The sequence below is a fragment of the Prionailurus bengalensis genome, chromosome B4 (genome assembly GCF_016509475.1).
Source record: "Prionailurus bengalensis isolate Pbe53 chromosome B4, Fcat_Pben_1.1_paternal_pri, whole genome shotgun sequence".
Classification (NCBI taxonomy): Eukaryota; Metazoa; Chordata; class Mammalia; order Carnivora; family Felidae; genus Prionailurus; species Prionailurus bengalensis.
In genome coordinates, this window is record NC_057358.1 from 20,904,659 (window position 1) to 20,914,448 (window position 9,790).

Genomic DNA, 9,790 nt, shown 5'->3' on the forward strand with positions numbered 1-9,790 from the left:
ATACTTCTCTGAGCCTTTGTACAGATAAAACAAATTTAGAAAAGTGTATTAATACTATCCATGCTTTTTTAAATTTTATTAAAAAAATTTTTTTTTTCAACGTTTATTTATTTTTGGGACAGAGAGAGACAGAGCATGAACGGGGGAGGGGCAGAGAGAGAGGGAGACACAGAATCGGAAACAGGCTCCAGGCTCCGAGCCATCAGCCCAGAGCCCGACGCGGGGCTCGAACTCACGGACCGCGAGATCGTGACCTGGCTGAAGTCGGACGCTTAACCGACTGCGCCACCCAGGCGCCCCTATCCATGCTTTTTTTTTTATTTCAGTGGGTGTAGGGAAAAGGTCTCCTGCTAAATTAAGGATCAATATAAAGTATTTATAAATGGGCTTTTATTAATGATTGACTAGTATTTGCTACAGAGATTTTATCTTTTATATTTTTTGGTTTTCTTAAAAGACCTTGTTTTTCATAACTGATTCTATGAAACATACCATGAAGTTTAACGTACGTCTTTTTCCTCTCTCTTCAAACCTGAAGCTACGAGTTTGTGAATGGTAGACAGATTTTAAGTTGAATGCTATTTATGGCTTATCACTTTTATAACACTGGGTCAAGAATATTACACTAAAAAGATACCATTTTGCAAGGTGGGTTTGTGTAGATACTTATACATTAAGTGAAGCCTGTAATTTTTGCCACGTATCTAGAACTTGTGGTAATGCACTTCTGCTAAAATTTATACTAAAATACAAAATGTATACTGGTAAGTATTTGGTAAGTATCAAAGTATTTTTTGGATATAAACAAGTCCGATCCTTTGAGAACTACTGTGATAACCTGTATCAAGCTCTCTGTCCTCTGCAGCAGGTAGGTTAAACCCTACACATGGAATTAAAATTCCAAGAGAATGTCGTGGTTCTCCCACTTTTCCCTTCACTAACTCAAGTACGTCCTTTCTCTTGGACGAAACGTGCCCTGCTGTCTTCCGTCCCCAGGGGCCCCCAGCACTGCCGAAAGCACGAAGTAGCGGCAGCGGCCGGCTGGGCATCAGGGCAGCACAGCTCTCTGGCCACGTCTCTTCAAGTCCCTACACCTTAGTGTCCTGAAATGCCATCACGCAGAGCACAGGCTCTGGAGTTAGAGACCCACATCAGAATTTCGAAACTGCTACACCCTAACGCAGTGGCCTTCAGCGAGTTACCAATGGTATCCATTTTATAGGATCCCGAGGATCAAACAGGGTGAATGCGCACAGGGCCCGGCATGTAGTAAGCGGTGACGCCACCACCTACATGGTGTCTTTGTGTAACAGAAAAAAGGTGCACGGTCCTCAAGATACTTTACTTTCATCTGGCAGAAATTGTTGTAATATTCTGATTTTTAGACCAAGACACTTTACTGCCATCTGCTGGAAAATTCTCTTAATAAATATGCAAATCCATTTCTATGATGTGAACCACATCCCCTTAGATGTGCTGGTGCCCATGTGTGTGTAGTACACAACCTGTGCAACTGTGCATATCAGTGCTCAGTAGATCATATTTGCTACTATTCTTTTCACTTTTGTAAATGGGGTTTAGAAGACAAGCCAAGATAAACAATGCTATTGTATGAAGCAATTCATTTCAAAAAAACCAAGGAGTGAAAGTTTCTCTCTATAAATGTAAATCTCTAGTTACAAAGCCTGGAAACATTTGGGCTTACTACTTCCCTCACTTCCCACTTTCCACACAGAAAACTATGTTCTACAGTAAAATACGCAATTTAAGTTAGCAGAGCTACTAATTAAGCCATTATTCTGGCATTTATAAAAACCAAAAGAACAAACAGGGGATATACATATACAAAATCAAGGTATGTTTTGTAATAATCCATATAGCATTTAAAAAAAATTGTTTACATTTATTTATTTATTTTTGAGAGACATAGAGCACAAGCGGGGGATGGGCAGAGAGAGAAGGAGAGACAGAATCTGAAGCAGGCTCCAGGCTCTGAGCTGTCAGCACAGAGCCTGACGCGGGGCTCGAACTCACAAACCGTGAGATCATGACCTGAGCCGAAGTCAGATGCTCAACTGACTGAACCATCCCGGCGCCCCAACCCATTTTAATCTTGATGAAAAATTGGATCCAGAATATTACGTCGTTATTGCAATATGGCAGACCTCTGGAAAGCAACCCTGCTGGGGCTCTGTTCCCCTTTCTTCATCCCGGAACCTGGGCTGGGATATGATGGGTGACTCTCTTCTAACCAAATAGCCTTTATCGAAGGGATCGTTGTAGGACCTTTCTGTACACCAAAGGCAAAAACGTGGCTCATTTTCATACCTAGCAGTACAATCATGAAGAAGACCGACTACCGTTGGGTGAGGGAGAGTTTGTTGGTAATGAGAATACTCTCCCAGAATACAGGATTTAGCTCCCTGGCAAGGATCCTAAGTGCTAGGACGGCTCTTGGAAGCTCGGAGAAAGCAACATCACATACCAAGTGAAGTAGAAATGTTGCACTGGCCACGGCCGAAGATACCAAATGCCTCGGGGTGGGCGTGTCAGAGGGTGTACCTATACAGGGCTGGAAAACCCACCAGCTGACTCTGTCCTAAGAGAAGCCCAGAGGACACGCCATTTACCATAGTGGTAAGACATGCGTTGTTAAGAGGGTCACAACCCGCGAGAATCTCAGTGGTAATGCTCTTCCACATGCCACGGTTGACTGGCGAAGACTGTTATAAAACTGTGCTCCCCAACAGGGATGATGGGATCCCGAAATAACAGAGGCCAGGTGAATACTTAACCGTCAGAAGCAAGGTGTATGCAATTATCGCAAGGGGTTGCAAAACTGGAATGGCAACCAGGGATCCCATGCATAGACAGACATCAGCACCGTTAACAGAACTCAGTGTTTCCAGAGGCAGTCAATAAAAAGTATCAATTTGTAAAATGAAGATAGATAGAAAAAAACCAACAAGGATGGTCAGTAGGCTTAGGGCAGCTTGGTCACAGTCCCTTACCCAGTTTCTCAGATCAGGAACCAACTGACAGAGGACAGGCTGGTCGCTATGAGGATGGAACCTGAAATACCTCACTAAGTCTACTCAGTAGCTATTTCCCCCCTCATTTGAAAATACCGCCCCGGCCCTTTTACTGGGTGACAGAGCACTGCAGCAGGTCGAGGCCCCGGTGCAAGGAGACCTGCCCGATCACTCAGCAGGCCCCGTGGTATTAGAGGGACCTGTGGTGGGAAAGTGTGCACGGTTACTGGTAATCCCAGAAGAAGTGCAGCATAGGCTCCCGGGACTTTGGAGCAAGGACACATCCTCTGTAGCAAAGAGCTTCACAGCATTTGAAAAGAAGTTCTTCTAGATGAATGGCCCTGATTGAGACAGACCAAATGACCATGGGACATCAAGTAACTCCGCAAGCAGAGATAATCATGAGCTGGGTTCTGCCAGGCCCAGCAGCAAGAATCCGTCATAAAGTGGGAGTGTAAGATGCAGGGCCACGCATGAGCAGGAGGGCCAGAGGGCACACGTAGGCTTTTCCAGTTGTTGGCCCGCAACTCCGCGTCATCCACCACTACTGCTCCGGCATTCACGGCTACGGGGTCACAACTAGCTCACAACTACGGCTGCTTGGGGGTGTCTTTTCTGGCCAGCTGACAGAAGAGGAGAAAGGCCAACCTTCGTTCCTGGATGAGCTGGCTCAGCATAAGAGTGCGAGCCAAGAAGAGATACCGTCACACTGCGACTCTACTTGGGGTGACCCTGAAAGAGAGCGGTGAGGGGAAATTTCTGGCAAGGCACTTGGTTGTCCGCTTTGAAGCAAGAATAGTTCGAGGTAAGAATATACACAGGCTCATAGTGGTAGGTGGGGTGGCAATTCGGTCAGGGGCTTGGAAGGAGAAATACTAGAATATCACGGATAACGTGTGGACCCAGGTTTGAAGAATTCTGTGTCCCATGTTCGTGCATAGCAAAGTGCCACTATCAGAAAGACATTAAACGACATCCGTGAGTCAGCCATGGCCATCTGCCAGTCTCTCTAATCAGCTGCTGTATTTCTGGCACAACGGATACTTCAGTGGAGCAGTCATCGTGGTGGGGGTGGTGGCTACGAACAGGGCTTTGGCTCACCGGGCTTGGTCCAGCCACTGCTACTAACAAATGTCCAACCTGTCAACTGCAGAAGCGAGTGCTGACTCCCCAACACAGCACAATCCCTCAAGGTGACCAACCAACCATGTGGAGGTAAACTGACTATGATGGACCTGTTCTACCCTGGAGGAAGCAGGAATTCATCTTGACTAGGGTTATTATATATTCTGAGTTTTCCTTTCCTCTCCACAGGACCCAGCCAACATCACCAACTGAGAATTAAGAATGTTTGATCTACTGACACAAGATCCCATACAATACTGCCTTGGGCCAAAGAGTACACTAGTCTAGTCCCATACTGCATCACTGTTAAGCCACTGGCATTACAGAATGGTGGAATGGCCTCCTAAAGACACAGGGGAGGCACCAGTTTGGAGATGATACATCTTGAAGTTGAGATGCCACCCTAAATCAATAACCATTATGTAGTTCCCAATAGGTGGACTGGGTCCAGGAACTATGGCGAAAAGTAGGTGGCATTCCCAGTGGTACCCTTGGAAAGTTTGTGCTTTCTGTCCCCCAAATCTTAGGCTCTGTGGGACAAAAAGTCTTGTTCCCAGAGGGGTAATACTTCATCGTGGACACAGAGTCCCACTGTACTTTACAATACAGCTACTGCTCAAAGCGCTTCAGTCTCCTTATGCCAAGAAACCAGCAGGAAAGGAATCACTACACTAGCACGGATCATTGGTCGTGATCATCAGCAGAAGTGGAGCTCTCTCACAGAATGCAGAGAGGGAAGAATGTTTGGCACACAAATGACCCAATGCAGTCTCCCGAGGCTCCTGTGCCCAGTTTTAACAGTAAACAGACAAGAACAGAGGCCATGATCTAAAACGGGCATAGTGACCAGGTCCAAAGCCACTGGGAGATGAGGGTCTGGGTCACCCAGGCAATACGCCTGGACCAGCATGGGCCCTGGCTGAGGCAAATCTAGAACGGGCGGTGGAGAAGGAGATAAAGTATCGATTAGTGGAGGCTTGAGACCCACTGCCGCTGTAGCAACTGTAGTTTCCCCACAAACCTTTTTATAAGCTTCCCCAGCAATACAGGCCAACCAGAATCCTTGGAGTTGGGTTATAATCCTGGTTATTAGGTGGGTGGACTTAATCTAAGAAGCAGTTGGTGGCACATGAAAAGATACTCAGCATCACTCATCATCAGGGAAATACAAATCAAAACCACAATGAGATGCCACCTTATGTCTGTCAGAATGAGCAGAAGCAAAAAGACAAAAAAATAACAAATACTGGTGAGGATGTGGAGAAAAGTAACCCTTGTGAACGGTGGTGGGAACATAAACTGGTGCAGCCACTGGGGAAAATGGTACAGAGCATCATCAAAAAATGAAAAATAGAATTACCATATGATCCAGTAATTCCACTAGGTATTTACCCAAAGAAAATGAGAACACTAATTTGAAAAGATATATGCATCCCATGTTTATAACCACATGATTTACAACAGCCAAGATATGGAATCAGCCCAAGTGTCCATCAGTATATGAATGGGTAAAGATAGGTATTGTGTATGCACACACACACACACACACACACACACACACTGTAATATTATTTGGTCATGAAAAAGAATGAAGTCTTGGGGCACCTGAGTGGCTCAGTCCGTTAAGCATTTTTGGCTCAAGTCATGATCTCATGGCTCATGAGTTCAAGTCCCACATTCGGCTCTCTGCTGTCAGTGTAGAGCATGCCTGGGGTTCTCTTCCTCCCTCCCTCTCTCTGTGTCTCTCTGTCTCTCTCTGCCTCTTCCCCTGTCTCTTTTGAAGTAAACTTTAAAAAAATTTTTTTAAACTTAAAAAGAATGAAGTCTTGCCAATTACGACAACATGGATGGACCTAGAGAGTGTTATGCTTTTTTTTTTTTTTTTTTTTTTTTAAGGTGGGCTCAATGACCAGTGTGGAGCTCAAGGCAGAGTTTGAGCTCACAACCCTGAGATCAAGACCTGGGCTGAGATTAAGAGTTGGATGCTTAACTGACTGATGCTTAACCTACAGGTCCCCCTGTAGAGTATTACGACAAATGAAATAAGTCAGAGAAAGACAAATACCATACAATTTCACTTACATGTGGAATCTAAAAGACAAATGAACAAAGCAACATACAGGAAGCAGAAACAGACCTATAAATGCAGAGAACAAACTGATGGCCTCCAGAAGGGAGAAGGGTGAGGGGATGGGCAAAATGGGTGAAGGGGAGTGGGAGATACAGGCTTCCAGTCATGGCATGAAGAAGTCACAGAGACGAATGGCAGGGCATACGGAATATAGCCAATGGTATTGTAATCGCGGGGTATGGTGACAGGTAGTAACTACGGTTGTTGTGAGCACAGCATAATATATACAGGGATCGAATCACTATGTTGTACACCTGAAACTAATGTAACACTGTGGGTCAACAATAAAAAAGAAAAAAGAAGCAATTGGATCTGAACAGCACAAGGGATGAACTATAACGGACTCTAGTGTTCCACCTATATATTGCTCCCTCTTCAAGGCCAAGGGCCTCCCTTCTCCAGCTGCCGCCATTTTCCGGTCAGACCTTTCATGTCCTTACCGCAAATACGACCGAGTTAAATCCTCAACCCGCAACCAGAATGAGCCTTAATAATTTGCTGAGTCTTAAAATTAACACCTTAAGTTGAACCCCCCTCCCCCCGCCAAATTTAAGAACACTCAGGCAACTGGTTTAAACTGGAATCGAACCAAAGCAGAACATCCAGTTTTCTCAGGTCTAAACCCAAACCAACGTTTCAGACGCTTGGCACAGACAACCACGATTAGCCTCTCTTTGGCCTTAACAGCTCCTGCTAATCAGAAGCTTCTACTCAGATGGGGAAGAAAACATCAGTCCTCTATTTCCCAAAGTAATTCCACACCCGCCCGACATCATACCCTCTGAATCCCATCATACAAATACAGGACACGTGGCTGTGCTCACCTGTAAAGTCACCTCAGTTCTCACAGGATTTAGCCCAATGGAGGCTCTGAACATGAGCAGTGACATCTTAACCTCATTTACAATGAGATGGCCTCACTGCTTGGGCAAAATCTTTGGGTTTCTCATCCACCGTTGGGGGTGGGAGTGGGGGGAGGGAAGGAGGGAGTTAAAAAAAACATTGTTCATGGGGTAAATTATTCTTAGCAGTCTTTAGATGGCTGTTCACACAAGAGATACAGGTCTGGGTTTCAGCACCATCAGGTCAGGCAGGAACCACTCATCTTTGTATCCAGCGTATCACTTGGCACGGCTGCCTGGCACCCAGTAGGAGGTCAATAAATAGTTACTGCAGAGTTCCTTGAGCCATCCTGGATGCTGGCACCAGGGACTTGGGCCAGGACACTTTAAAAGTAGCCTGCCCGAGCAAGAATAGACTCCCTTCGAGCTCTGTCCTGTCAGGGCTGCTGGCTGTCACTTCACTCACACTGGGCATCGAAATCTGGCTGTACTGGCAGCCAGTCACTCAAGTTAGCACTGCCTCAACTAGTTCTTCTGGGACTTTATGTATTTATTTTTTTTCATCTTTATTTACTTCGAGAGACGGAGAGAAAGAGAGACAACAAGCAGGAGAGGGGCAGAGAGAGAGAATCCCAAGTAGGCTCCGTGCTGCCAATGTGGGGCTTGATCCCGTGAACGATGAGATCATGGCCTGAGCCGAAATCCTGAGTCAGATGCTCCACCGACTGAACCACCCAGGTACCCCTCTTCTTAGGACTTTAAAATGATAGCAAAAAGGGCCGGTTTCAAAGGAATGAATAATTTTCAGAGTTTATTAAACTGCCCAAGACTGAAAACATATGGTGTGTGTGTGTGTGTGTGTGTGTGTGTGTGTGTGTGTCCAACTCTCCAGGGAATTTTGGATTTGACAGAGAGACAGTGAGTGGCAGGTGGCAGCTGAGTCACTGATGGCAGTGCTTTGCAGGAACCAGTGGACTTCCTGGGCCAATCCTCCCAGAGGAAGGCGTGGTTGTTCCACTCTTCCCTGGATTCCACGAGATCCTAAGTATCCTTCTAGTAAATTTACACTTTTACTTAGGTTCCCTCCAGCTGGTTTCTGTTATTTGCAAACAGAAGAAATGCACGTTAGAGGAAACCAGCGTCTCTAAGTTGGCTGCGTGGAGAATTATGGCGTCGCTGAAGAAAGTGGTGGGAGGTGGGAAGGACAGCTGAGTGAGAGTTCGGGTGAAGGCTCTAAAAATAATCCCCTTTCTTCAGCTACAGGCAAGGGGGCTGCTGATGGAGCCGTGCAGAGGACTGCAAGGGGCAGTGCCGAGTAAGGGTGGGTTTTAAATACTCATTTTTAAAAAAAAAGCTTATTTATTTTGAGAGAGAGAGAGAGAGCAGGGGAGGGGCAGAGAGAGAGGATGGGAGAGCCCGATATGGGGCTCAATCTCATGAACCTGAGACCTTGACCGGAGCTGAAATCAAGAGTCAGATGCTTAACTGACTGAGCCACCCAGGCGCCCCTAAATATTCATTTTAAAAGCTGAATGCCTCCTCTTCCTCTCTTCTCTGCTTGCTCCAACCACTTGTTTTGAGTCTCCCTCCCTCAGCTTCTTTTCTTTCCAAGGTGCTAACTGCCAACAAAAGGGCCATGGAGTCTTTTGATTCCAGGATATTTCTCTGAAGTATCAGCCATTTTCAGGGAGCCCAAGAAAGGAACTCAAATGGTGACTTAATCCTCGTCCCTTCTCTCCACCTTCCCAAGTATCTCATCATGAAAACGTTGAAAGTCAAATCTTGTCTCTGGCCCAAGCCATCTACTTAGATGAGCTTACTGGATGCCACTGGGAAGGAAGGGCTAGATTGGGAAAGGGAGGTGAGTTGTGAATTTAAGAAACGACACCAAATCTAACGTGGGAGGAGGGAACGAAGAGGAATCTGGACCATTTATTTGCAGCATGTCTTACTGACAGTTAAATACGGTGGTTTGTTCTGTTTTCTGCCACTCGAGGGTTATTTAATTAAATTCATGACCTAAGATGCTAACCAGCCCCACATCTAAAATAATCGCTTCTCTGTTGGGGAGATGTAAAGCCGGGACTGGTCTTTCCCTGGCCGACAGCTCTCCTTTCTGAGTCTGGATTCTCATCTCCACTCTCCTCCCCACGTAATTTGATCTCTGTATTTGATCCCCATTTAGTAGTACACTTCGCTAAACAGATGTCCGAGTAATTAAAATCCCACATGGGCACACTAGCCTGTGAGTTACATCTATTTAATAGTCAGCTCAGAAACTTTTCACCCTCGGCTTTTCTCCCATCCTGGTGTCCTAGGTCACTGGCCTTTTGCAGGCTTCAGATACTAGAGTCCAAACTGGTTGCGTTTGTTTCCTGCATTCACAGAGCCTGTCCTCATTTTCTGACAGAATTTTCCTCGCAGATCCCTGATCTCTTTCTCCTTCAACTCACCTGGATTTTCTGTACAGTTTTCCACCAGCATTCAAATTCCCATTAGATGAATCAGCCTACATTTCATTCATGCCAGCACCAGCAATAAAAAAAAAAAAAAAAAATCAGAACAATGTTGTTAGAACCATGGATTAAGAGCACCTTTTATTTTTTCCCCCTGAGGCATAGCCAAATATTTCAGCCTGAACAATCCCCCATTTTTTATTT